General features: G+C 43.9%; 1 pseudogene; it reads left to right on the top strand.

The window, feature by feature from the left end:
* Nucleotides 1-5,997: 5,997 nt before the first annotated feature.
* Nucleotides 5,998-13,451, top strand: LOC123405080 (annotated as a pseudogene).
* The last annotated feature ends 13,614 nt before the right edge of the window (nt 13,452-27,065 follow it).

Here is a 27,065-nt window from a genome sequence, read left to right on the forward strand (position 1 = left end):
AACTCGTAGGCAATGGGTCGGTGATTTGTTTGGATGATATTCATCATGCAACAGCTATAACACGGATAGATAAGTGGCTAGGTCCCGTTCGTCAATGTGATGTAGGCATGCATTCCATGTGTCGTCATCCGTGCTTAGGGAAAAGAAGTTGCATGACATGTATTGTCCATCCCTCCCGTGGCAGCGGGGTCCAAAAGGAAACTACGGGATATTAAGGTTCTCCTTTTAATAAAGAATCGGACCAACGCATTAGCACTTGGTGAACACATGAACTCCTCAAACTATGGTCATCACCGGGTGTGTTTCCGGTTATTGTCACTCCGGGGTTGCCGGATCATAACACATAGAAGGTAACTACAACTTGCAAGATCGGATCTAAAACACACATATATTGGCGACAACATAATAATTTAAGATCTGAAATCATGGCACTCGGGCCCTAGTGACAAGCATTAAGCATGGCAAAGTAGTAGCAACATTAATCTCAGAACATAGTGGATACTCGGGATCAATCCCCATCAAAACTAACTCGATTACATGATAGATCTCATCCTACTCATTACCGCCCAGCGAGCCTACGAATAGTTTACTCCCGAACGACGAAGAGCTTCATGGAACTAGAGAGGGAAGAAGGTTGATGATGACGATGGCGACGATTTCCCCTCTCCGGAGCCCAAGACGGACTCCAGATCTGCCCTCCAGATGAAGAACAGGAGGTGGCGGGGCCTCCATATCAAAAACGCGACGAAAACTGCTCTTTTTTATTTTTTGTGGGACGAAAGGCAACTTATAGAGCTGGAGTTGGGGGTGGCAGGTGCCTGTGGCCCGCACAAGCTTGCCCACCGCCACCAGGGGGGTGGTGGCGGAGCAGGGGCTTGTGGCCCACTGGCCCACCCCCTGAGGTGGAACTTGGCCCAGATATTTTTGATATTTTCCAAAACTGCTCCCCGTAAATTTTCAAGACGTTTGGAGAACTTTGATTTCTGCACAAAAATAACACCGAGGCAATTCTGCTGAAAACAACGTCAGTCCAGGTTAGTTCCATTCAAATCATGCAAATTATAGTCCAAAACAAGGGCAAAAGAGTTTGGAAAAGTAGATACGTTGGAGACGTATCAGTCATCACCGGGAGTGGTTCCGGTTATTGTCACTCCGGGGTTGCCGGATCATAACACATAGTAGGTAACTACAACTTGCAAGATCGGATCTAAAACACACATATATCGGTGACAACATAATAATTTCATATCTGAAATCATGGCACTCGGTCCCTAGTGACAAGCATTAAGCATGGCAAAGTAGTAGCAACATCAATCTCAGAACATAGTGGATACTAGGGATCAATCCCCATCAAAACTAACTCGATTACATGATAGATCTCATCCTACTCATCACCGCCAAGCGAGCCTACGAATAGATTACTCACGAACGACGAAGAGCTTCATGGAATTGGAGAGGGAAGAAGGTTGATGATGACGATGGCGATGATTTCCCCTGTCCGGAGCCCAAGACGGACTCCAGATCTGCCCTCCAGATGAAGAACAGGTGGTGGCGGCGGCTCCGTATCGCAAACACGACGAAAACTTCTCTTTTTATTTTTTCTGGGACGAAAGTGAACTTATAGACCTGAGGTTTGGGGCGGCAGGCTGTGTGGGCCCCACAAGCCTGCCCACCGCCACTAGGGGGTGGTGGCGAAGCCAGGGATTGTGGCCCACTGGCCCGTTCCCTCATGTGGAACTTGGCGCAGATATTTTTCATATTTTCCATAAATGATCTACGTAAATTTTCAGGACGTTTGGAGAACTTTGATTTCTGCACGAAAATAACACCAAGGCAATTCTGCTGAAAACAGCGTCAATCCAGGTTAGTTCCATTCAAATCATGCAAATTAGAGTCCAAAACAAGGGCAAAAGAGTTTGGAAAAGTAGATACGATGGAGACGTATCAGAATACATCTTATAAAATGTGATGATCTTCTTTTTATTCTTGTAGAACATAGAATGTTGCCCTTAAGTGAGGAAAAGATCCCAAAGAGGACAAATTAAGAGATCCCAAAGAGGACAAATGAGAGATAAATAGAAAGAGCCAAAGAGGACACAAAAAATAGAAAAATAAAAAGAGAGAAGGGGGCAACACTACTATTACTTTTGAAAGATCCACCCCGTACTCCATTGCTATATTTGTTCTACATAGAGATTATCATTCATGCATAACTATGTGGGGACCCTTACACTATAGAACTTGGCTTGCATATTCCAATGATGAGCCTCCTCAAATGAGCCCTAGGTCTGCATGTTGGATGCACCCCCACTAGTTCCATTGGAGAGCTTACCTTAGCTCATATGTGCATCAGTTGCATGGCAATCCCTACTCCTCACATCATATCTATCATTTGGCTTTCTCTCGCCTATGGTTCTCCTCATTGATGTGAGACTTTCTCACCTATTTGTCTTCCTTCCCCATCATTATTCTATTTTCCATCCTAAGTACCAACATATCTTGCTTGCGCTCATCCATTGCATGAGTGCTCAAAGTCGAAAGGGAGAGGATCATTTTGACTTGTGCCTGAATGGTGGTCTCGGGATGAGTCAAAATAAGATTCGAAGGAGGCCAAGTGTGAGATTTAGTAGATTGAGCTATCAATTAAAAAATATTTTATGCTCTAAACCCATCTCCCATTTCTTGCACGGAAACACCATTTGGAGATATTCGAGTCACGAACAGCGAGAGCTCTTGCACCTTTATGTTCTTACTTTGCCAATTTCAATACTAGATATAGACTCTTGCTTGTTATTGTCTTGACTTGAATTGCATATATTACTTGCTTTACTTTGAAGTTCTTATATGTGTGTTAGCATGTAACCACATAAATTATTGAGTTATCATTTACCTACTCGAGGACGAGCAGGAATTAAGCTTGGGGATGTAGATACGTCCCAAACGTATCTATAATTTCTGCTTGTTCCATGATCTTTTGGGTTACATTGTTATATGTTTTGCTACACTTTTATATCTTTTTACACATATTTGGACTAACCTACTAACTCAGTGTACCCAGTGCCAGTTTGCTGTCTGCTGATGTCTTTTTTGCAGGGGCTTTTACCCAAATTTCCGGAGCCCCAAAAATCCTGAGAAAAATATATAAAAATCAGCGTGATGGAAGCTTTCAGATCACCGAAGATGGGCCATAGGGGAGCCACGGGCTGCCCAGGCGACCAACCGGTGCGGCCTGGCCCCTGGCCGCGCCACATGCCGCCTGGGTGGGCCCCATCTCCTCTGATGCCCTCCTTTGGCCTATATTTACCTCTCCGATCGGAAACCCTTCCAACATATCCAGAATCGTGAATTTCTCCATCGTTCCGCAGTTGCAGTACTTCCAAGATTGGAAGCGTCAGGAGACCTCTTCCCTGCACCCTGTCGGAGGGAGGATTGACCTCTAGGAGCTTCTCACCACCATGGACGCTTCTCGGACGTGCCGTGAGTAGTCCTCCTTGGACCATGAGTCCATGACCAGTAGCTATGTGATGTCTTCTCTCCAATCTTGGGCTTCAATGATTAGCCCTTGTGAGCTGCCCTACATGATCAAGGCATCTATGCAATTTTCATGCTATTGCTATGCTCGGTTTGTTGGGATCCGATGGATTATGAGATTATGTTCAGATTGTTATGAGTTATATATTTGATTATACTTTTATATTATGTTCTTTAGTGATTCATGCATGTTCTCCGTTGCTTTGTGTTGCTTTGGCCGAGTAGTAGATTTTAACTCCAAGAGGGAGCGTTATGCATGATTGTGGGTTCAGGCCCCCTGATGTCTAGCTTGAGTGACACAAACATGAGAATAGGGGATGTGTTGTTGCCACCAAGGAAAAAACAATGGTGCTTGTGACCACGGTTGCAAGGATTGTTTACCTTACGCATAGTTCGTTAATGCAGTTGTCTGTTGCTTTGAGTTTACACTTTGGGTGGGGCTCGCAACTTAATACCAACGAGATGTTCTGGATAGATATCTCAAGGTGGATGATTAGTAAGTAGATGCTGATGAATAAACGGTCTACTTGTCTTGGCATACTGCCCATTACTATTGAGCCTCTAAATTTCAAGTAGGATAATTAGCATTGCGCTGCGTTCATAATTCTGTCAATTTCCTAGCTGTATTTTGTTTACCTAAGCATAGTTGTTTATCGTCTTTTGGGAGAGAGACATCACTAGTGAACATCATGTGAGTCCGGTCCATATCACCACCATTGCTTACATATCCATCATTTACTGCTTTCATTTACTTTTCCGTTGCAATCACTATCACTATTCCCGCTTGTGTTTTGATCCTTTGCAAACTACAAGGCCGGAGCGATTGACAACCTCTCTATACTCGTTGGGAGCAAATTTATTTGTATGTGTGCAGGTCCACGTCTTCTGCTAGCGCCAGGTCAGCGGACACCTACTTTTTGATCCTCGGAGTCCTCACTACAAGAAATAAGCTCGTTTATGACAAACAATAATGACGGCGGTTTTATTGGTCATAGATCTATGACTAAAATATACAAAAAGGTCATGAGGTGTCTAAGAGGGTCCAAACCCTTGAAAATTTTGACCATCTCTATCAAGAAGGTCATAATGCCATTGCACAAAATGGTCACTGGCATGTGTAGCTCTATTTATGCCTGCATTATAGATCCTCCATGACAAAATTAAGAAGGTCATAGGCTTAAATGGAGGTGACTGGACACACAACTCGACAATTTCGCCTACTTGTCTTGTATAGGTGTCGCCAAGGCCACAAAGTATAAGTACGTTGACAGGTTGGAATTTATATTTTCTTGATTGCCCTCAATTTTTACCACATATTCTATATGCCCAAATCGTAGCTATCCACAAAATTTGGTCCCCATCTAACAATCCATCTAAGCTCACAATCCAATCTTTGTTTCTCGTAATATTTCCAGTTTGTGAAGCTACTATACTTTGTATTGCTTTATAATTTCTCGCAACTTACCAGGGCATGACACTGCCCATAAAAACTGCCTCCATCAAATTGTATCTCATTTTAATGTATCCTATTTCCCTCTATATTTTTTCCAATTTTTAGTTCAATAGAGAGCATTGTGAAGAAAGTATCATTTTTATTTATCCAAATGCTATGAAATTTGTATAGTGCTTGCATCTGCCCAATTTATCATCCTCATCAAAATTACACATCAATCCAATCAACTATGTGAGCCCAGTTTCAATTGTACATTAAATATTTCCTACTATATTATAAAATTTATTTTGTCCAATTTTACAACAAATATATGGTAGATCCTTCACACAAAAACTCATTTTGACCACTTGAAAAATGGAAAACGAAATTTCCGTTCAAAAAAATAAAAACTTTCGATGACATGATAGGTGCAACTACATCAATGACATGAAGCTTAATTTTGCAAAAAATACTTGATACATTCTTTACAAAATACCTATTTCCAATACAATTACATAAACTTAATTCTCATTGATCATTCATTTGGGACACGGATCGATGACGTGGCAAACATCCTACCATCCATGCTCAACCATCACACATCCATCCATCCATCCATCCATCCATCTATTCTAGTAAAGACCCTCCTCGCCACCACCGCACCCCACCTATCCACCTATCCACCCCACCCAACACCTCGCCAGAGACCCTCCTCGCCACCGCCGCCGCCGCCACCTGCTGCGGTCGATCCAGGTCGATTACTGGGGCCGGAGGCAGCACCCAGCACCCCCACATGATCCCCTCGATCGTCTCCTCCATCTCCTTTGACCGGATCCGGTGGGCGCGTCCTCCTGTGACCAGGCGTGACTCTCGCATCCACTAGGGTTTGGGCCAGCGCGTCGTCGGCGTGGCTCCAACGTTGCTCCGGTGAGTCAGATCCCATCTCTTCCCTCGTCACATCCCTCCTTCCTTCTCCTCCTCACCACATCCCCTCTTAAATCCCAGATCTGTTGTTTCCCAAGCACCAGAACGCGATGGACGCAGAGGCGGAGACAGGGGGGTGCGAGCAGGGGTTGGACATCCCCCATCGCCTTGCCTCCTCTATGTGTTTTGCTTACCAGGAGCTTGTACTCGCATGTCTTTTTGATTTATTTTATTATTCGTGGGCTAACACGACCACTTTCCAGCCCAACGTGAGAAAGCATTGTATGATGCCTTGATAACTAGATGTACGCATCAGAAACTAGGATTGCATTGCATGTAGCCGTGAGATCTGGTAGTCAGTTCCCTGTAATTTCGTGGCCCCTGGGTCTGGTGGCTCCATACACCACTTGCCGCCGTCGCCGTTGACGTTCCCTCTCGGCTCTCGTTGCTTCCGCCGTTGTGGCTCAGGGCCGAGGGCACTCCACTCTAGCAAGGATTGAACCTATGATAGAGACTATGTCAGTTTGTTTCATTCACTGGCATCATGCATCACAAAATCAACTTCAAGGAATCGAGGTACGTACTGCTAAGTAATACTCCCTCCGTCTCAAAATAAGTGTCTTAAGCTTAATACTAATTTGTACTAGAGCTTATACAAAGTTGAGACAGTTATTTTGGGACGGAGTAAGTAGTATTTGTGAATTGGTACAGTTCCTTTGAAGACAGTAGGATTGTAATTTTAGAATCTAATTTTACTTCTGGTTTAATGTTTCAATGACTAAAGAATGAAGAGAGAAAATATAACCAAAAAAATCGTTTCTCAAACCCATTGCTTCTAAGTTAATGTTTACAGTTAGTATTTCAATGATCTGATAGATGATACAGAAGTAATTGAAAACAAAATCAAGAGATGTCAACAACACCACCCTGGTGGCTGACACCATCAACAGTTTAAGTGGTAGTGAAAATGCATCAAAACCTGCACTCACACATAATCCTGTTGTGCCTGAACTAATTGATTTGAACAAACTACTCGGGGCCCATCTAAAATTAAGTGAATCGCAGATTAGCACCCCAACCAACGTGATGAGATAAGATGAAAGTACTTAATTTGGGGACTTAATTTGGGGTCTCTCTCCATATAATAAAATAGTCGTTATAATTGAGATTTTAAGAGCAGCTGGATATCCTGTGCCATTTTTAGGCCAAGGTGTCCCCATAAGAGGTTTTAATATCCGGTGACATTTTCTCATTGCCAATTACACAATATAAGATATAGAAGAGTTAATACATGTACACTGCCTCCCCACCAACGGTCACTTACATCCTCTCTCCCCAGAGCACCCACAAATCCTAGCTCTATAGGAAAAACAAATTCCAATAATTTTGTCTGTGTTATGCAGATTTGGTCAGAATTGTGCGATATGCAGCTTGGTTTAAATAAATGTTTGCATTTTTACAGTTAAACTGTTGTTATCATAGTCTTTGTTCTCACCATTGCCTTGATGTGTATTTGTGCACCTTTGCTGATGTATGTATGTGAAGCTGATTGTTTTTCCCTGATAGCAGCTGCACGCTTTTGTTGAGTATGAGACTGTTGAGGATGTTGTGAAAGCGGTATTTATCATTACACAACCTCTTTAATAGCATAATAACTTGTTTGCCTGTATTACCAATGACATCATTTCATCCAATATAGATTGTGGTGCTTAATGATGAGAGGAACTGGAGAAGCGGGCTTAGAGTTCGGTTGTTGAATTCTTGCATGGTAACCATCCATTGGGTTTAATCAATTGGACATGAGATAGTTTTTGTGCTTAACTGCTTAAGCAAAACATCATGATGATAAGTACCTGCCATAACATCTCAAGCCATTGCGTTGCGATGAGGCTACAAGAATAAATCATTAGTACAACTTGATTTCTTATACACATAATTCTGTCATTTTGCAAATGCGACTCTGTTTACATTTGGACTGATGCATTAATAATGCGTATTTTCTCCGTAGTTCTTGTAGGTCAGCTTATGTATGGTACATCTACTAGGATCTAAGGTCCAAGTGTGTTTAGAAAGACTCATTTCTTCTTTATGAGTCAGTCTTTTTTTGATTGGCAAATTACAGTCATACTGAATGCACGGGATTACAAAGATCATGGGGGGTAACATATTTGGCAAGGGCTAAGCTTACAAAGCCTAGTATGCAGATTTGGGGGCCGCAAGACAATGTGCCATCACCTCCGTCGATTTTCCCAAAAGATCATTAGCCGTCGCGTAGGCCTACTTTGGCGCAGGTACTTTTGAAGCATTTGATGGTCCTCATCTATCTGTAAATTCGTTAGTTTACTGTAGCAAATATAGTTGTTGAGGACAGTAGACATGTATCACAAATGACTATATATTTTTGTCTTGCTGAGTGTATCACAGTAAACATTCGACCTTCTATATTAACTATTACTTTAAAATAATTGAATTCGGGAACACAGGATACTGTACATGTATACTGTGTATGCACAGAACACCCATGTATACTGTGTATGCACAGAAGAATCAAATATTCAGCTTGGGTCTCAGCAATATATCTCACTTACAAGATTGTACATGTGCGTATGCAGATACCCAGCTAGGAGGCTACATGAAATTCCATTTGGTTTGCATGATTCAGCCAACCACATAGTGTTATATAAGCATGACTCTATCCACGCAAAAAAGTAGTATACCATCAGGACTCGAGAGTCTAGGTTGCAAACATGTCGCCTTTTGCCTCCTTTGCCTTTGCATGATGGATTTTATTCTCACGTGGATCACGTTCTGTCATAATCCTTTTAGATTAGTCTTTGATGTCATGTGCCCTTTTAATTTGCTACGAGTTATGTACTGTAATGTGATGTCTTCTTGCTGGATAGAAGATGAGTTGAAATAGACCATAACTGACTGGATAGAAGATGAGTTATGTACTGTACTAATTATGCCATGGAAGTAGAATAATGAAAAGTTGGTTTTAAAATTACTAAAAATAAGCAATTTCCCATGGCCCAATAATGTTTGGTTGAGAAAAAAAATCCCAAACGAAAACATACCCTAAATGGGCCGTATTTATGGGCTTGGTCCATTGGGCCACCAAGAACATCTTGTCATACTATGTGGCATCCATGTCATTTTTCTGCCATGTCACCTTGTGCCATGTGGATGGTGCCATGTCAGTTGAGCCACATCAGATCATACGTGGATTAGGCCCATGGGTAGTGACCAATTTTTTGGTCAATAGATTCCACGACCAATTGCTTTTGGTCATAGAATCCATGACCAAAAACTAGGAAAGGTCAAGTTTGTCTGTTCTTGACGGCCAACTGTTGACCTCTTCGTTTTGGTCATAAGAAGGTCATAAATCAAAAATAATGACAATTCAGTGACCTAGTCATTATTGACCATATTTCTTGTAGTGCCTCCTGGTGCGATAAACCTTACAGTCTCCATGTAAGGGAAACTTGTTGCTGACTACATCTCCACCTTCCACTTGGGGTAACCAACGAGGGGCGAGAAGTATATTCATCAACTCGTCATCAACGAGCAACTTGGAATACCCATCAACAAGCTTTAGAAGTATATCACTGCAGTGCAGGAAGGGACGTTCATTCCCGACAGTGAGAAGGACGAGCTGACTGAGGCCCTAGGGAATGATGAGCAGCATGGACGAACACGAGGCACACCAGGCTCTGTTCCGTGGAGGGTTGGGTTTCCCGACGCAGGCAGTTACAGAAGCCAGGAGAGAAACAGGAAAGTGGAGCTAAGAGACATGCAGAAGATCCAAGCAAGACTACAAAAGCTTGAGGAACTTGAGAGCTAGCGAGCTGCCGACCAACCATCTCAGCGGCACGAAGCTACCCCAGAAGGTACCCAGCCATCTCAACGGAGAAGCAACGTGGCTTCTACGGAGCCCGTTTAGCATGACTTCACGGCTCCTAGCTACCCCATGGATACTATCGCGGAGGCTCAACATTGCGAGCTTATGATGAAATGTCGGAACCTCACTTTCAAGGCGGCTGTTGGCTCTGTTGCACCTCCTCAACCCAACGGAACTTTTCACTACCTTCCGATTCCACATGCCTATACTATTGTGATGGTGGATCAAGTAATGGAGGGATTTGAGGATCTCGAGCTTGACCACCCTACAAGTGAAGGGGAGAATCAGCTGGTTCGTGCTCTCAAGAGTACATGTCTATGGCAGAAGGAGTTCATCAAGCTTCCAAACTGGACGCCTCCGCCTCCTCCTCCTTCGACGACGATGAGTCAGGGCACTCCGCCTCCTCCCCCTCCTCCTCCGGTGAGTGATCAGGGCACTCTGCCTCCTTCTCTGGCTCCTCTGACGCGTGAGGGCACTTCACCTCTTCCTTCGCACACTCCGGCGCGTCAGAGCAGTCTGTCTCCTCCTTCGCCTCGTCGGCAACGTCGGAAGACAAACGCCGCCGCTCCGGCTCCTCCGGCGCGTCAGAGCAGTACGCCTCCTTCTCTCAAGAGGAAGAGATACGCCTCCTTCTCTCCGGCGGCTAGCAGTACAAGCAGAGGCGGAAGGCAATAGGGTCCATCTCTGAAGCCTCAGGAAAAGTTACCATATGAGAGGACCAAGTAGGAAAACGAGGACATATGTCGTGCCGAATTGAGGGCCCATTTTGTAAAGAAAACTCCACCTCAGAAGGAGAAGCTAGATCCGGTGAAAGTGGAGCGCACTATCAATCAACTAAAGCAACCACCACCGCCTCCGCCGGATTCCAACTATGACCGCATTCTTAAAAATACATATGCACACGGATCTTTCTTTTCATGGTTCTCATCTCTGCAACCCGTGATTTTCACGAGAGAACCAAATCCAAGTTGGTGAAGATCATGATTTGGGCTGGTGATACGTCTCAAACGTATCTATAATTTTTGATGGTTTCATGCTATTATCTTGTCAACTTTGGATGTTTTATGTACCTTTTATATATTTTTTGGGACTAACTTATTAATTCAGTGCCAAGTGTCAGTTCCTGTTTTTTTTTTGTTTTTTGACTCTTTTCAGATCTGATTTTGGAACGGAGTCCAAACGGAATAAAATCCCCAAAATATTTTTTTCGAGAACAGAAGAAGATCGGGGGACTTGAGGGCTAGGGCAGGAGAGCCACATGGGTCCCACAAGCCCTGTAGCCGCCACCAGGGGGGCGGTAGCTACCAGGTTTGCGGCCTCCCTGGCGCTCCCCTGCCCTAGCTCTTTCGCCTATATATTCCCTAACATCCAGAAAAAAATCAGGGCATCCACGAAAATACTTTTCCGCCGCCGCAAGCTTCCGTTTCCGCGAGATCTCATCTGGAGACCCTTCCCGGTGGCCTGCCGGAGGGGACTTTGGAGTTGGAGGGCTTCTACATCAACATCACCGCCTCTCCAATGACTCGTGAGTAGTCCACTTCAGACCTACGGGTCCGTAGTTAGTAGCTAGATGGCTTCTTCTCTCTCTTGGATCTTCAATACAAAGTTCTCCATGATCCCAATGGAGATCTATCCAATGTAATCCTCTTTGACGGTCTGTTTGTCGAGATTCGATGAATTGTGGATTTGTGATCAGATTATCTATGAATTATATTTGAGTCTTTGCTGATTTCTTATATGCATGATTTGATATCCTTGTAAGTCTCTCCGAGTCTTGGGTTTTGTTTGGCAAACTAGATCTATGATTCTTGCAATGGGAGAAGTGCTTTGTTTTGGGTCATACCGTGTGGTGACCTTTCCGAGTGACAAAAGGGGCAGCAAGGCGCGCATCGTGTTGTTGCCATGAAGGGTAACAAGATCGACTTTTATCATAGATATGAGATTGTCCATCTGCATCATGTCATCTTGCTTAAGGCGTTGCTATGTTCTTATGAACGTAATACACTAGATGCATGCTGGAGAGCGGTCGACGTGTGGAGTAATAGTAGTAGATGCAGAAAGTATCGGTCTACTTGTTTTGGACGTGATGCCTATAGATATAATCATTGCCACAGATAACGTCACGACTTTGCGCGGTTCTATCAATTGCTCGACAGTAATTCGTTCACCCACCGTCTACTTGCTTTCATGAGAGAAGCCACTAGCAAACACTACGGCCCCCGGGTCTATTCACAACTATCGTTTCCACTTTCACTTTTACTTTGCTTTGTTCACTTTTTGCTTTCAGTTCTCACTTTGCAAACAATCTATAAGGGATTGACAACCCCTTCATAGCGTTGGGTGCAAGCTCTTTGTGTTTGTGCAGGTACTTGTGACTTGACGTGATCCTCCCTCTGGATCGATACCTTGGTTCTCAAATCTGAGGGAAATACTTACCGGCATTGTGCTACATCACCCTTTCTGCTTAGAGGGAACACCAAAGCAAGGCTCCAAGGCCACGAGGGAATCCTTTGCATGTTTGCCAAGGAAGTCCCTAAAGGCGTAGCCGTAGCAGAAGGATTCCTAGCGCCGTTGCCGAGGAGTATCAAGACAAGAATAGTCTCCTGTCAACACCCTTATTTCTAGCGCCGTTGGAAGGTCTTTTGTTGCAGTAGCATCTGGCACGGTATTGGGATCGTTTGATCAATTTCCTTAATTTGATCTCTACTTAATGGGTGTGCGCTCAAAGGATACAAACACAATTGAATTTGAAAAAACCTTCTTTCTATTTTGGATAATTTCTTTTTCAATAGGACCCTCTTTTTGGACTGAACGATTGAATATTCCCCTGTTCCTTCTTATTTTAATTTTAACTGATTGTATTCTATATGGAATAAGAGGAGAAGAAAAGCATTCCACGACCTCCCGGGGGTCTGTTAAAAAAAGCTCTTCCTGAGTTTACTTTATTTTTATTCCTTTTTCGAAATCCAACCAAAGTAGATTCGAAGACGAGTCACTTCAATTATCCTTTTAAGTTCTATTCTATCTTCTGTCTTTCCCTATTTCATCTCATAAAGTTCCATGCTCGCAGTTTGGTCAAGAAAGTTAGACCTAATCCAACAAACAAGACAAGGATTTATTACGAATTATGAAAGGATAAATAGGATCAGTTTCAATACTTCCTAGTTTTTCTGACTAAGTGCGACTAGGGGGTTTCGGGGAAGGCCTATATGGGGTACCTTTAGGGTGTGGGATGCTTGTTTAACTTCTGTATTCATCTTGTTCCTTATTTACCTGGGTGCACTGCGTTTTCTAAAGCTTCCTCTCGAACTGGCTCCTATTTCAATCCGTGCTGGACCGATCGATATACAAATAATAAAGTCTCTAGTCAACTGGTGGAATAAATCGCATCAACCTGGGAGCATTAGCCAATCTGGTACATCAATACATATTCCTATGCCCATTCCAATCTTGTCTAACTTTGCTAACTTCCCCTTCTCTACCCGTATCTTGTTCGTTCTGGAAACACGTCTTCCTATTCCATCTTTTCCCGAATCTACCTTAACGGAAGAAATAGAAGCTCGAGAAGGAATACCACTAAAAACCTAGTTCGCTCTCAAATAAAAACCTAGTTCACTCGCTAAAGCATCCATGGCTAAATGGTGAAAGCGCCCACCAACCTAGAAAGGCAAAATGGGTCAAGAAGTAGGTTCGATTCGTGCCGGATGCACTGCCTCTTAAAAACAGAAACAGAGGAGGGAAAGAAGGTAGTATAGGGAACTTGCTTTCGGATTCTTATCAAAAGCGAATCCCTCTTTTATTTTAATAAGTAAAACAAGTCAGTTAATTCATTAAATTAAGGTTTTGTTTATACCATGTATCAATGTATCAATGGCCAACTCTTAGTACAAGGTTCTCTCAGAACAATTATTATTTTATTTATTTCAAGCTATTTCGGATCTTTCTTAATCTTCAAAAAGAAATAAGCGCTACACATAAAAATTGATTTCGAAGGTCCTTCTTTTCAGAATCCTTCATTTTAGTTCTTCCCCCCATGCAATAGAGAGGGAATGGGAAAAAAGGGGTTACTTTTATTTTCATTTTTCCCTTAAAAGATAGACTTTGAAATAGGAGTCTTGGAATAATGTTGAATTCAAAGGTTTATTTCTAAGTGATGCAAGGTACTTAGCAGAACGAAGAAGTGGGAAAACAATTCCCCAGCTCGACCAATGGGAGAAGCAATCGTGCCCCCCGCTCAAGGTGCCTAGCGATATCGTCGTCGCTAATCATCCGGGGATGGTGCCCGGTACCTATCCTCATGATTACTTGGGGATGATGTAATTTTTGAAATGGCTGAGGTAACAAAAGAACAATATAAATACATGCACGGGAAGCCTCTCGTCAAACCTGGTCATCCTCCTCTAACAACGATGATGCACAAATTGCATGAGTGGTAGATGAAAACCTGCATGGAGTCTGGGAAAGACGCTATGTATGTGGCAGTGAAACCAGAGCACAAATTCATTGGACTTCCCGTGATTCCTATTCATTTTGAGGAGTTATTTCAGTTATACAATTAACTGGCCCTCGACAAACAACTCATGACTAGGAATTAATTGTCTGTAAGTATTACTTATATAGTTAAGTCTCTAGCTCAGCTCGTACATTGCATGTATATAAAATTATCCTCACTCTATATATTATGCAGATTTAAGATTGTCGAATTAAAAAAAGTAGGAATCTTCGATGTTGGGTTCATTAGCCCACATGTTGTAAATGAATTGACGGTATGAAACTCAATCAAAGAGACCGAGGAGAACTTGCTAAACTCGTTCCTTATACATCAAAACAAAAGGGAAATAATCTTTGCTTACAACTTCAAGTCAGTGTTGCTGTCTTCTCTGTATACTCAGTTTCCCTTATTCGAGCTTAAGTAATGTAATTGATGAGTTATATACGCGTGCAAAGATATCACTTTATTCTGCTATCCATTGACGTTGGAAGTGCATTATTAACTGTCTTAGACTCGAGACGTAAAGCCTAAGAGGATTATGTGGACATGACTGCAATGCTCAAGAAGTAAATTTAGTCAATACCGGGACCATATCTGTTGGAAATATGCCCTAGAGGCAATAATAAAATGGTTATTATCATATTTCCTTGTTCATGATAATCGTCTATTGTTCATGCTATAATTGTATTAACAGGAAACAGTAATACATGTGTGAATAAATAGATCACAATGTGTCCCTAGCAAGCCTCTAGTTGGCTAGCTCGTTAGTCAATAGATGATCATGGTTTCCTGATCATGGGCATTAGATGTCATTGATAACGGGATCACATCATTGGGAGAATGATGTGATGGACAGGACCCAATCCTAAGCATAGAACTAGATCGTATTGTTCGTATGCTAAAGCTTTTCTAATGTCAAGTATCTTTTCCTTCGACCGTGAGATTGTGCAACTCCCGGATACCGTAGGAGTGCTTTGGGTGTATCAAACGTCACAACGTAACTGGGTGACTATAAAGGTGCACTACGGGTACCTTCGAAAGTGTCTGTTTGGTTGGGACGAATCGAGGTCGGGATTTGTCACTCCGTGTGACGGAGAGGTATCTCTGGGCCCACTCGGTAGAACATCATCATGAGCTCAATGTGACTAAGGAGTTAGTCACATGATGACATGCTGCGGAACGAGTAAAGAGACTTACCGGTAACGAGATTGAACAAGGTATTGATATATCGACGATCGAATCTCGGGCAAGTTATATACCGACAGACAAAGGGAATTGTATACGACATTGATTGAATCCTTGACATCGTGGTTCATCCGATGAGATCATTGTGGAGCAAGTGGGAGCCACCATGGGTATCCAGACCCCGCTGATGGTTATTGGCCGGAGAGGCGTCTCGGTCATGTCTACGTGTCTCCCGAACCCGTAGGGTCTACACACTTAAGGTTCGATGACGCTAGGGTTATAGTGAACTGTTATACGAGGTTACTGAAAGTTGTTCTGAGTCCCGGATGAAATCCTGGACGTCACAAGGAGCTCCGGAATGGTCCGGAGGTAAAGATTGATATATAGGACGGATGGTTTCGGATACCGGAAGTGTTTCGGGCATTACCGGTAACGTACCGGGACCACCGGAGGTGGCCCCGGGGGTCAACCGAAGGGGGGCAACGACCCCGGGAGGTAAGGTGGGCCAAGTGGGGAAGGGAACCAGCCCCTAGGTGGGCTGGTGCGCCTCCCCACTCAGCCCAATGCGTGGGGGAGAGAAAAGGGGGGCAAACCCTAAGCCAGGTGGGCCTAAGGCCCACCAGGCGTGCGCCACACCCCTCCTCCCCCCCCTTGGCCGCCGCACCAGCCCCATCTAGGGCTGCCGCCCCCCAGGAGAGGGAAACCTTCAAGGGGGCGCAGATCCTCCCTCCCCCTATATATAGTGGGCACTTTTGGCCATTGGAGATCAGACTTTTGCCTCTCTCTCGGCACAGCCCTACCCTTCTTCCTCCTCCTCTCTACCGGTGCTTGGTGAATCCCTGCCGGGAGACCTCGTCTCTCCATCGACACCACGCCATCATGCTGCTGGAGTTCTTCCCCAATCTCTCCCTCCTCCTTGCTGGATCAAGGTGCGGGAGACGTCACCGGGCTGCACGTGTGTTGAACGCGGAGGTGCCGTAGTTCGGCACTAGATCGGAATCGCTGCGAGTACGACTCCATCAACCGTGTTCTAGCAACGCTTCCGCTTAGCAATCTTCAAAGGTATGAAGATGCTCTTACCCCTCTCTCGTTGCTGGTATCTCCATAGGAAGATCTGAATGTGCGTAGGAAAATTTTGAATTTATGCTACGTTACCCAACAGTGGTATCAAAGCCAGGTTTTCTATGCGTAGATTCTATGCACGAGTAGAACACAAAAGTTGTGGGCGATGATTTGTAAATTTGCTTGCCGCTACTAGTCTTATTCTTTTCCGACAGTATTGTGGGATGAAGCGGCCCGGACCGACTTTACACGTACGCTTACGTGAGACTGGTTCCACCGACAGACATGCACACCGTGCATAAAGGTGGCTAGCGGGTGTCTGTCTCTCCTACTCTAGTCGGATTGGATTTGATGAAAAGGGTCCTTATGAAGGGTAAATAGCTTTGGCATATCATCGTTGTGGCTGTCATGTAGGTAAGAAGGCGTTCTTGCTAGAAACCCAAATCAGCCACATAAAACTTGCAACAACAATTAGAGGACGTCTAACTTGTTTTTGCAGGGTTTGACATGTGATGTGATATGGCCAAAGTTGTGATGTTGCATGTATGATGTATGAGATGATCATGTTATTGTAATAGGTTTCACGACTTGCATGTCGATGAGTATGACAACCGACAGGAGCCATAGGAGTTGTCTTAATTTATTGTATGAGATGCAACGCCATGTGCTTACTACTTTTACTTCATTGCTAACGGTTAGCTATAGTAGTAGTGATAGTAGTAGTTGGCGTGACGACTTCACGGAGACACGATGATGGAGATCATGATGATGGAGATCATGGTGTCACGCCAGTGACGATGATGATCATGCGATGCCTGAAGATGGAGATCGAAAGGGCGAAGATGATAATGGCCATATCATGTCACTATATGATTGCATTGTGATGTTTATCATGTTTTACATCTTATTGCTTAGAACGACGGTAGCATAATAAGTTGATCCCTCTTAAAATTTCGAGAACGTATTCCCCTAAGTGTGCACCGTTGCGAAGGTTCGTTGTCTCGAAGCACCATGTGATGATCGGATGTGATAGATTCTAACGTTCGCAGACAACGGGTGTAAGCCAGATTTACACACGCGAAACACCTAGGTTGACTCGACGAGCTTAGCATGTACAGACATGACCTCGAATACAAGAGAGCGAAAGGTCGAACATGAGTCGTATGGTTGAATACGATCAGCATGAAGTTGCTCACCATGGTGACTAGTCCGTCTCACGTGATGATCGGACACGGGTTAGTCAACATGGATCATGTATCACTTAGATGACTAGAGGGATGTCGATTTAAGTGGGAGTTCATACTTAATTTGATTAAATGAACTTAATTGTCATGAACTTAGTCTAAAAGTTGTCTTTATAAATATTGTAGATGGCCAACGTCAACCTCAATTTCAACGCATCCCTAGAGAAAAACAAGCTGAAAGATGATGGTAGCAACTATGCGGACTGGGTTCGCAACTTGAAGCTCATCCTTGAAGCAGCTAAAAAGGCTTATGTCCTTGATGCGCCGCTAGGTGACCCTCCCGCTCCCGCAGCAGCCCAGGACATTTTGAACGTCTGGCAAACGCGGAGTGATGACTACTCTCTGGTTAGGTGTGGCATGTTATACAGTTTAGAAACGGGGCTCCAAAGGCGTTTTGAGCAACACGGGGCATATGAGATGTTCTAGGAGCTGAAGCTAGTTTTTCAAGCTCATGCCCGTGTCGAGAGATATGAAGTCTCCGACAAGTTCTTTAGCTGTAAGATGGAGGAGAACAGTTCTGTCAGTGAGCACATACTCAAAATGTCTGGGTTACACGATCGTCTGACTTCACTTGGAGTCGAACTTCCGGATGATGCTATAATTGACAGAATCCTCCAGTCTCTCCCACCAAGCTACAAAGGCTTTGTGCTTAACTACAACATGCAAGGGATGGAGAAGACCATTCCCGAGTTGTACTCGATGCTCAAGTCTGCACAAGTAGAAATCAATAAAGAGCATCAAGTGTTGATGGTCAACAAGACCACTTGTTTCAACAAAGGCAAGGGTAAGAAGAACTTCAAGAAAGACGGAAAAGCTGTTGCCGCGCCCGGTAAGCTAGATGTCGGGAAGAAGAAAAAGAATGGACCCAAGCCTGAGACTGAGTGCTTCTATTGAAAGGGAAAAGGTCACTGGAAGCAGAACTGCCCCAAATACTTAGCGGAAAAGAAGGCCGGCAACGTTAAAGGTATATGTGATATACATGTTATTGATGTTTACCTTACCAGCGCTCGTAGTTGCTCCTGGGTATTTGATACCGGTGTTGTTGCTCGCATTTGCAAGTCAAAGCAGGAACTGCGGAATAAGCGGAGACTGGCCAAGGACGAGGTGACGATGCGCGTCGGGAATGGTTCAAAGGTCGATATGATCGCCGTCGGCACGCTACCTCTACATCTACCGTCGGGATTAGTTTTAAACCTTAATAATTGTTATTTAGTACCAGCTTTAAGCATGAACATTGTATCAGGGTCTTGCTTAATGCGAGACGGCTACTCATTTAAGTCAGAGAATAATGGTTGTTCTATTTATATGAGTGATATGTTTTATGGTCATGCTCCGCTGGTGAATGGTTTATTCTTGATGAATCTCGATCGTGATGTTACACATATTCGTAGTGTGAGTACCAAAAGATGTAAAGTTGATAATGATAGTCCCACATACTTGTGGCACTACCGCCTTGGTCATATCGGCGTTAAGCGCATGAAGAAGCTCCATACTAATGGACTATTAGAGTCTCTTGACTTTGAATCATTTGACACATGCGAACCGTGCCTCATGGGCAAGATGACTAAGATTCCATTCTCAGGAATAATGGAGAGAGCAACCGACTTATTGGAAATAATACATACTGATGTGTGTGGTCCAATGAACGTTGAAGCTTGCGGTGGCTATCGTTATGTTCTCACTCTCACCGATGATTTGAGTAGGTATGGGTATATCTACTTGATGAAGCACAAATCTGAGACATTTGAAAAGTTCAAAGAATTTCAGAGTGAGGTCAAGAATCAACGTGACAGAAAAATTAAGTGTCTACGATCTGATCGTGGAGGAGAATATTTGAGTCACGAGTTTGGCACACACCTAAGGAAGTGTGGAATCGTTTCAAAACTGACGCCGCCTAGCACACCGCAACGCAACAGAGTGTCTGAACGTCGTAATCGCACTTTATTAGATATGGTACGATCTATGATGTCTCTTACCGACTTACCGCTATCATTTTGGGGATACACATTAGAAACTGCAGCATTCACTTTAAACAGGGCACCGTCTAAATCTGTTGAGACGACACTGTATGAACTATGGTTTGGCAAGAAACCTAAGTTGTCGCTTCTTAAAGTTTGGGGTTGCGATGCTTATGTGAAGAAACTTCAACCAGAAAAGCTCGAACCCAAAGCGGAGAAATGCATATTCATAGGATACCCTAAGGAAACTATTGGGTATACCTTCTATCTTAGATCCGAAGGTAAAACCTTTGTTGCCAAGAAAGGATCCTTAAAGAGTTTCTCTCGAAAGAAGTAAGTGGGAGGAAGGTAGAACTTGATGAGGTAATTACACCCCCTCTCGAACAGGATAGTAGCACAACACGGGAAGTTGTTCCTGTGGCGCCTACACCGACTGAAGAGGAAGTTAATGATGATGATCATGAAGCTTCGGATCAAGTTACTGCTGAACCGCGAAGGTCCACAAGGGCACGCTCCGCACCGGAGTGGTATGGCAACCCTGTGATGGAAATCATGTTGTTAGACAATGGTGAACCTTCCAACTATGAAGAAGCGATGGCAGGCCCGGATTCCAACAAATGTCTTGAGGCTATGAAATCCGAGATAGGATCCATGTATGAGAACAAAGTATGGACTTTGGTGGACTTGCCCGATGACCGGCGAGCCATAGAAAATAAATGGATCTTCAAGAAGAAGACTGATGCAAACGGTAATGTAACCGTTTACAAAGCTCGACTTGTCGCAAAGGGTTTTTGACAAATTCAAGGAGTTGACTACGAAGAGACTTTCTCTCCCGTAGCGAAGCTGAAATCAGTCCGAATCATGTTAGCAATTGCCGCCTTTTATGATTATGAAATTTGGCAAATGGACGTCAAAACAGCGTTCCTTAACGGGAACCTTAAGGAAGAGTTGTATATGATGCAACCAGAAGGTTTTGTCGACCCTAAGGGTGCTAACAAAGTGTGCAAGCTCCAGCGCTCGATCTATGGGCTGGTGCAAGCATCTCGGAGTTGGAACATTCGCTTTAATGAGGTGATTAAAGCGTTTGGGTTCATACAGGTTTACGGAGAAGCCTGTCTGTACAAGAAAGTGAGTGGGAGCTCTGTAGCTTTCCTCATACTGTATGTGGATGACATATTATTGATGGGGAATAATATAGAGATGTTGGAGAGCATAAAGGCCTATTTGAACAAGAGTTTTTCAATGAAGGACCTTGGAGAAGTTGCATACATATTAGGCATCAAGATCTATAGAGATAGATCAAGACGCCTCATAGGTCTTTCGCAAAGTACATACCTTGACAAGATATTGGAGAAGTTCAATATGGAAAACTCAAAGAAAGGGTTCTTGCCAGTTTTGCAAGGTATGAGATTGAGTAAGACTCAGTCGCCGACCACGGCAGCAGATAGAGAGAAGATGAGTTCTGTCCCCTACGCTTCAGCCGTGGGCTCTCTAATGTATGCCATGCTGTGTACCAGACCTGATATAAACCTTGCCATAAGTTTGGTAGGGAGGTACCAAAGTGATCCAGGTATGGAACACTGGACAGCGGTCAAGAATATCCTTAAGTACCTGAAAAGGACTAAGGAAATGTTTCTCGTTTATGGAGGTGACGAAGAGCTCATCGTAAAGGGTTACGTCGATGCTAGCTTCGACACAAATCCGGATGACTCTAAGTCACAGACCGGATACGTATATGTGTTGAATGGTGGGGCAGTGAGCTGGTGCAGCAGCAAGCAAGAAGTCGTGGCAACATCTACATGTGAAGCGGAGTACATAGCTGCTTCAGAAGCAGCTCATGAAGGAATTTGGATGGAGGAGCTCATCACCGACCTTGGAGTGGTTCCAAGCGCGTCGGGTCCAATGACACTCTTCTGTGATAACACTGAGGCCATTGCCATAGCCAAGGAGCCCAGGTTTCACCAGAAGACGAAGCACATCAAACGCCGCTACAACTCCATCCAGGACCATGTCTAGAGTGGAGTGATAGATATTTGTAAAGTACACACGGATCTGAATATTGCAGACCCGTTGACTAAACCTCTTCCACGAGAGAAACATGATCAACACCATAATGCTATGGGTGTTCGATACATCACAATGTAACTAGATTATTGACTCTAGTGCAAGTGGGAGACTGTTGGAAATATGCCCTAGAGGCAATAATAAAATGGTTATTATCATATTTCCTTGTTCATGATAATCGTCTATTGTTCATGCTATAATTGTATTAACAGGAAACAGTAATACATGTGTGAATAAATAGATCACAGTGTGTCCCTAGCAAGCCTCTAGTTGGCTAGCTCGTTAGTCAATAGATGATCATGGTTTCCTGATCATGGGCATTAGATGTCATTGATAACGGGATCACATCATTGGGAGAATGATGTGACGGACAAGACCCAATCCTAAGCATAGCACTAGATCGTATTGTTTGTATGCTAAAGCTTTTCTAATGTCAAGTATATTTTCCTTCGACCGTGAGATTGTGCAACTCCCGGATACCGTAGGAGTGCTTTGGGTGTATCAAACGTCACAACATAACTGGTGACTATAAAGGTGCACTACGGGTACCTCCAAAAGTGTCTGTTGGGTTGGTACGAATCGAGATCAGGATTTGTCACTCCGTGTGACGGAGAGGTATCTTTGGGCCCACATGGTAGAACATCATCATGAGCTCAATGTGACTAAGGAGTTATTCACACGATGACGTGCTGCGGAATGAGTAAAGAGACTTAACGGTAACCGATGATCGAATCTCGGGCAAGTTCTATACCGACAGACAAAGGGAATCGTATACGGGATTGATTGAATACTTGACATCGTGGTTCATCCGATGAGATCATCGTGGAGCAAGTGGGAGCCACCATGGGTATCCAGACCCCGCTCATTGTTATTGGCCGGAGAGGCGTCTCGGTCATGTCTGCTTGTCTCCCGAACCCGTAGGGTCTACACACTTAAGGTTCGATGACGCTAGGGTTATAGGGAACTGTTATACGAGGTTACCGAAAGTTGTTCGGAGTCCCGGATGAGATCCCGGACATCACGAGGAGCTCCGGAATGGTCCGGAGGTAAAGATTGATATATAGGACGGATGGTTTCGGATACCGGAAGTGTTTCGGACATCACCGGTAACGTACCGGGACCGTCGGGACCACCGGAGGTGGCCCCGGGGATCCATCGAAGGGGGGCAACGACCATGGGAGGTAAGGTGGGCCAAGTGGGGAAGGGAACCAGCCCCTAGGTGGGCTGGTCCGCCTCCCCACTCAGCCCAATGCGTGGGGGAGAGAAAAGGGGGGGGGCAAACCCTAAGCCAGGTGGGCCTAAGGCCCACCAGGGGAGTGCCACACCCCTCCTCCCCCCTTAGCCGCCGCACCAGCCCCATCTAGGGCTGCCACCCCCAGGAGAGGGAAACCCTCAAGGGGGCGCAGCCCCTCCCTCCCCCTATATATAGTGGGCACTTTTGGCCATTAGAGATCATACTTTTGCCTCTCTCTCGGCGCAGCCCTGCCCTTCTTCCTCCTCCTCTCTGCCGGTGCTTGGCGAAGCCCTGCCGAGAGACCTCGTCTCTCCATTGACACCACGCCATCGTGCTACTGGAGTTCTTCCCCAACCTCTCCCTCCTCCTTGCTGGATCAAAGTGCGGGATACGTCACCGGGCTGCACGTGTGTTGAACGCGGAGGTTTCGTAGTTCGGCACTAGATCGGAATCGCTGCGAGTACGACTCCATCAACCGCGTTCTAGCAACGCTTCCGCTTAGCGATTTTCAAAGGTATGAAGATGCTCTTACCCCTCTCTCATTGCTGGTCTCTCCATAGGAAGATCTGAATATGCGTAGGAAAATTTTGAATTTATGCTACGTTACCCAACAATATCGGCATGCACTTTCGTTAATTTCCTGATATCAAGTAATCATTTTCTTTGCCTGGCAGAGTTTGGAAGAAGTTCGCCAGTAAGGTTCCTGGTCTAAACAAAGACTTGCGATTTATGCGCCCCAAAGTAAGTAGTACTAGCTAGTTCCGCGCATATGTAATTGATTCAAATTTTCATCAATATATCATTACCATGCTTGCTTTTCAATTTGATTGAACTCTATTCTCGTAAAGTGTATGTACCAGAAAGAAGGGATTGTTTTATGTGGATACTACGTATGCGAGTTCATTCGGCACTCGACCTATGACCGGGGCTTCTCTAATGAACTATTTGAAGTACGTAAATAATATTCACAATTTTATTTTATATATTACCATCAATTATGTTGAGTTTTATTCATATATATGCATGTATTGACCCCTTCTTTAAATTAGATCTGGAAGATGTGGGATGAACTCCTACCATATGATCACATACGAGCAATTCAAGAGGAATTAGCGGGATTCTTTCTTGACCACGTCATACCTAAAGACGGAGAATATCATTCGGATTTGTGATTGGATCTTAATTAGATGATGTTAGGGATTGTAAAAGATGTTAGGGATTGTAAATGGTTTCCTTTATTTTCTTATTAGCTAGCGTCAAGTTCTTTCTATGTGTATAGTAGCTAGCGTTGACCAAGCACGGAGAAAGAGAGGACACTTCTCTCTATTAGCTAGCTAACACAATATGAAACCACTAAATTAACCCTCCGAAACCCCCCAACCCACCCCCATTCTAAAAAAAACAAAAACCTCAGCTCCGGCCAGATGCTGATGCGTGGATGCCATTTGGTCCCGGTTGGTGTAACCAACCGGGACTAAAGTTCCTCCTGCCTGGGCTCCCCGCATCGGCCACGTGGAGCTCCTTTGGGCCTGGTTCGCAAGACAACCTGGACTAAAGGTTTGGGCCTTTAGTCCCGACCCTTTAGTCCCGGTTCCAGAACCGGGGCTAATGGGCCTCTGGAACCAGGACAAATGGGCCATTTTCTACTAGTGTTTTAAGTGGATTAGGCATGCATCTCACCTGCTTTAACTTATTTGTTTCCTTGATGTTTGCGAGTACATTCAAAGTACTCACTGGCTTTTCCCTGGCTATTGTCTTGGCCAGATTGCATTCGGAGAGGAGTACGATGCCGTCAACCCCGGAACCTAGGAGTCCAGGATAGCAGCCTTGTGAGATAGGAATTTATCCAGCTCAGCTATTCCTGTGGGAATGGAGTCCCATGGACACTGGAGATTCCTCGAGTCGCTTCCGCCGCCAACCTCAGACTTTTGTCCGAACCAATAGACCTTTATGGTCTTGTAACCCAGATTTTGTATTTTTGCTTGGATATTCTGTATCAAGTGAGTGCCTACCAGCTAATAGTAGTCCTGGGGCTGGTGAACACAAAGACGTGTTTTTTGGAAATTATTTTCTGAAAAACCGGTCGCTACACAATGTTGGTTTTGTTTCAACTAGATGCGTGAACATGTGCCAAGTCAAGCCACTCGAATCTTTTGGAGGAGGATACCATTCTATCATACTACATCACAACCATTTTAATATGCATGTTGGCACTCAAGACAAACCATTATTCACTCCTAGCTAATTAAGCATGGCATAAGTAAATATAATCTCTAATTGTCATTGCAAACATGTTCAATCCATAACGAGCTGAATCCAGAACGATGAACTAATCATATTTACAAAAACAAAATAAGTCGAGTTCATACCAGCTTTTCTCTATCTCCGTCACTTCATCATATATCGTCATTATTGCCTTTCACTTGCACGACCGAATGGTGTGAAAAATAATAAGAGTGCACGTGCATTGGACTAAATTGGAATCTGCAAGCAATAACTCAAAGGAGAAGAAAAGGTAGTATGGACTCTCTCATAGATAAACATAATGAATATGAGAGCCACTCAACATGTCATCGTGGTCTTCTTCTTACGACCCAAAGAAAACAGAAAAACTATTTACACGAGAAATCCCGCAACAAGCAAAAGAAGAACGAAAAATATTTTTGGGTTTTTCTTTTAACACTACAACTAAACAAACTAGAAGGTAAAGCTAGAACTATTTTTTTTGGATTTTCTCAAGGTTAATGAAACACACAAGAAGAAAATAAAAGGAAGAAATAAAGTACCATCAATGATACAAGGAAAAAGTATGAACACCGACAACTGGAATGAGTGTGTGAACATGAATGTAATGTCGGTGAGAAATACGTACTCCCCCAAGCTTAGGCTTTTGGCCTAAGTTGGTCTAAGGCCATTTGTGGAAATAACCTCTCCTGGATTCTCAAGAGGATACTGAGGGTTCCACTGGTTTGCGAGCTCCTGCGGCTACCACTGAAAAACTGGAACCTGATACGGATCGAGAGCTGGTGCAGGCTCAGATTGGGGGTTGCGACAGGACCCAATAATTGTAAATGTCCTCGGGCATAATAGTGTACCTGCCTGAATGGGTACTGAACAAAGAAGAAGGAGGCAAAGTTATAATCTCACAAGTGCCCTGACTAAATACTAAGTTATAAAGCAGTCTCTTATAATTGTCTTTCTTAATAAAATCATGTGCTACCATCTTATCATAATCTAGATATCTCATAGGCAGTAGCATTTCCTCTTCCTCGTCAAGCCTAATAGGTATCTCAAAGTGTTTAGCTAAACGATATGCATAGATACCTCCAAATATAGGGCCCTTCGAACGGTTTAAGTTCAACCGTTGGGCCACTATAGCGCCCAGACTAAATGTTCTATCAACAAATAGCGTGGCGCACAATGGTGAGGCTGGGAGCACTGAGGCTTCCACTCTCGCCGCGACCAACTAAACATCTCCCTACAAATAATGAATAGTAACGTAGAACAGGAAAATGTACGCTGGCAGCTCTTGCTTTTGATACCCCTCTCTCTTCCCCTACATTGATTGCGGCAATAAAATCATCCATGTCTCTAGGGCATGGTTCACTGATGCTCCCCTCAAAAGGTATTTTGCAAACATTGCAAAAATCATAAAGTGACATTTCCTTAGGCACATGATATAAATGAAATTCTACCATGGGAGGATTCTTTCTAGGATAAAAGTGAAAATTTTCCACGAAAGTATTAGTAAGTAGGAGATACTGGTCACACTAATCGTTGAGGAAAACTGCGATGCCTGCATTTTGTGCTAGATACTAGAAATTTTCATAAATTCTGGCCACCCTTAAGAATGCCTCACTTGGCCATTCACATGGTCAAACTTCCGTTGTGCGAGGGATATTGTATCTTGGCTTCTCATTTCCATTTTCTTTAAAGTCGTGGCTTGAAGAGCCTCTCAACAATCTCCTCATCTTTTCTTTTTGTGAAAATAAATCTGAAAATTTTAGTAAATCCACATAAAAATGAACAAAACTCAAT

The sequence above is a fragment of the Hordeum vulgare genome, chromosome 6H, assembly GCF_904849725.1.
Source record: "Hordeum vulgare subsp. vulgare chromosome 6H, MorexV3_pseudomolecules_assembly, whole genome shotgun sequence".
NCBI lineage: Eukaryota > Viridiplantae > Streptophyta > Magnoliopsida > Poales > Poaceae > Hordeum > Hordeum vulgare.